The following is a 3,099-nucleotide window of genomic DNA, read 5'->3' on the forward strand; positions in this document are numbered from 1 at the left end:
ATTACATTTATAGCGTTTTATATAAGTTAAGTATAGTTTTAATTTATTTAGAGAGGAAAATTATAGCAATACAATCATAGATCTTTTAAAAAAGACATTTATTATTACAATAGTTATGCAGGCCATTATCAATATTCGCCGCCATCTTGTTTATGACATCACCGGGTGTGTTGCAAAGTTCTTCCGGTATCAGTGCGTTGGTTGGTTTGGTTACTGGGATACTGTGCTCTGCTGCTGATCACCCGTAGCCTGCTAAAAATAACTTAGCTAAACTATGGAGGATGAAGTGGAGAGATTTGGCGAATCCCACGACTTTCACCCAATGGCTTATGCTTTCGAGCCAATAGTGAAGGAAATGCGTAGCATTGCCATTACTGGGCATATTCTGCCCTACTAAGGCAAAAGACAGTAACTCACCAGAGTGTGAAACTGAGAAAAATGATGTTAAAGTTATCTTCAAATAAATTAATGTCACCACAATCTGGTTATAGCTACAAAGCTGTAATTTTCACAGTTTGTAGTGTATGCCTGCCTACATCTATTCATAAAAAATAATTTTACAAATAGTTAACCTTTGACCCTTTTTTGGAAGTTACTGTGTTCTGCCTTAGCATTGCCCCCGGAATGACAATTAGTCATACTAAGGCAGAAGACAGTAACTTCCATTTTAAATCTGAATAATAAGCAACAAATACAACTTTCACATATAATTTAAGCAGTATACACACTATTAGAGTCATTATGACAAAATGTCATGTTTATTAACATATAAATTGTTAATAATAATAATAATAATATAATTATAAATGGGTTTTGTGTGTGTATTTGTATTTCATACTACCTCAAATAGTAGTTACACACATTGCCTAGCAGGCTGATCATGTTTCATAATATAATAGTTTCATTTTATATTTTTTTGATTATTTACATGACTGAAATTTAAAGAAGGAGTTTTAACTGTTAACAGATGAACAGTAACTGAAGTTACTGTGTTCTGCCTCAGTTTGGAACATCAGAGTTCCAGAATTCTGCAGGTCCAGAGCAGAAGGCAAAAAGCAGTAACTGAAGTTACTGTCTTCTGCCTTAGTTTACCCAAAGGATTTTCAGCTTGTTTTACTTTACACCTTTTTACCCTCAAAACAACTGAATTCAAACTCCATGTTTGTTCACGTGATAAAACTGATGCAAATATGACAAAAACTCATTTTTGAAAAATTTGAAGTTACTGCCTTTTGCCTTAGCAGGGCAGTATTCATGAAACAGGACTAGAACTAGGGCTATGCGAATCGGTTTCGGGAGGTGAGAGCAGAGTGGGCAACATTGACTGGTGCATGTGTAATCATTGCCAGCCCATGTGCACGTCGTGGGAGTCCAGGTGTTGCCTTGAGGCTGATTTGGGCCATTTGATCGAGGGTGAGACGTGTATCACCATGTCTCGGATGTTCAGCATCTTGTGCCTTGAAAAAGACGTATTGGAAGTGGCAATGCTGTCACTACGAGAGGTACGAGGGGAGCCACTGAAGCGGCCCATCAACAGCAGGTAAATAGCTACGCTTGCTTCATTTAACATACACACGGAATAGTATCTGTCATTACATCATATGGCGCGTGTTTAAATTGCATTTGTTATAACTGCTTTCATCATAAGTATTGACTACGGACGGCTAATAGTCCGTGTGTGTGCCGATGTGTCCTGTGTTACAATTTTAGACGTTGCATTTGTGCTAGTCTCTAGTTAGCACACTGCTAACGGAGACTGACGTTAAATTGTAACTCGGTGATCCATCGGTGGCGTTGCTTGTATCCAACTGCTTGAACTATTCGTGGAAGTGATTTTGTACTGAGCGAGGGATAGTATTTAGCCTGAGCGAAAGCCGACAATTTGTAGCAAACTTGACCGGTGTAACAGACTAACTGGGTCCCCCGTATCAACTAGCGACTCCAGATGGTAAAAACACAGCTAATGGTCAAACGAAAGTCTATCAATTCTGGTCTGAATGAATATACGCCCCAGATTAAAAGAGACATTTACTAACGACCAATCACAATTGCTTCTAACATCTGCAGTCGCCAGTTATTGTTACTTGTTACGGCCCAAGATAGTCTTTTACATCAAATTCCATGTTTCAACTATGTTATTATTATTATTAAATAGGCCTCATTGTGAACCATGCATTAAACTTTTAACACCACATCAAACCTAAGATGTCTGATTCAACTTTTCCTCTCCAGTCTGTACAGGTTAATGGCATACAGGCAGTTCACTCTCTGGGCAAGAGGACACCTGGGGAGGAGAAACAGGATGCCAATACCAGCCTGCGTTGTAACCACCATACGGCACCTATACCCATCGCCACAATATCATGGATTTGAATACTCTTTTTAAATCAAATAATAACTATATTATATATCCAAGACTTCTATTTGAACCACTTTCTTTTGCACTTAACATTTGGAATGTGACAGAATTATTATATTAGCCTACATTACATTAATGAAACCATGCAAGTGTAATTTGTTTTATATTGTGATTGTTTGTTTATTGATCCTGTATATGATTTTGTTTTGTATTGTGATTGTTTATTGATCCTGTGTGTGATTTTGTTTTTATTTAGGAGCTCCTGGTGCAAATCGGCTGAGATGCCTTTGTATTGAAAAGGCCTTCTCAGGCTTTAGAACACCTTTGTGCTGTGCCAGTGTGACCACTGGGTCGGGGTTTGACTGTTGCAGTGCTGCTCGGATGGAAACAGATCTGCACCTCTTGACTACGCCTGACACAATGTCCTTCCTAAAACTATAGTCCTTGTTCACTTTCCTGGGAGTGGTGATGTAGTGTTGTGCTCCCTTTGAGAACTGGTGCTTGAATTGTATCTCACCATCTTTTCTTTTTGCCATTTGTCTGTTGGAATTGACATTGTGATCTATTGCAGCAATCTGGAGGCGTGCTTCGAAACTTTCCTTTAGGAATTTCTTCCTTTTGGTGGCATATTTGGTGTACAGGGAGTGAAGTGACTCAAGTTGGCCTGTGTGTACACATTCACATGTTTTCTCCAGTTTCTTCAGGAGGGCCTTGTCCAGAACCACCTTCTGGAGGACTTC

General features: G+C 38.9%; 1 long non-coding RNA gene across 1 annotated transcript; it reads left to right on the forward strand.

Annotated features, from left to right (window-relative positions):
- Positions 1-1,350: 1,350 nt before the first annotated feature.
- Positions 1,351-2,415, forward strand: LOC134453091 (uncharacterized). The gene is made up of 2 exons (XR_010035547.1): positions 1,351-1,540; positions 2,233-2,415. It is a non-coding gene; the product is annotated as an uncharacterized LOC134453091 (long non-coding RNA).
- The last annotated feature ends 684 nt before the right edge of the window (positions 2,416-3,099 follow it).

The sequence above is a fragment of the Engraulis encrasicolus genome, chromosome 1 (assembly GCF_034702125.1).
Source record: "Engraulis encrasicolus isolate BLACKSEA-1 chromosome 1, IST_EnEncr_1.0, whole genome shotgun sequence".
Taxonomy (NCBI): Eukaryota; Metazoa; Chordata; class Actinopteri; order Clupeiformes; family Engraulidae; genus Engraulis; species Engraulis encrasicolus.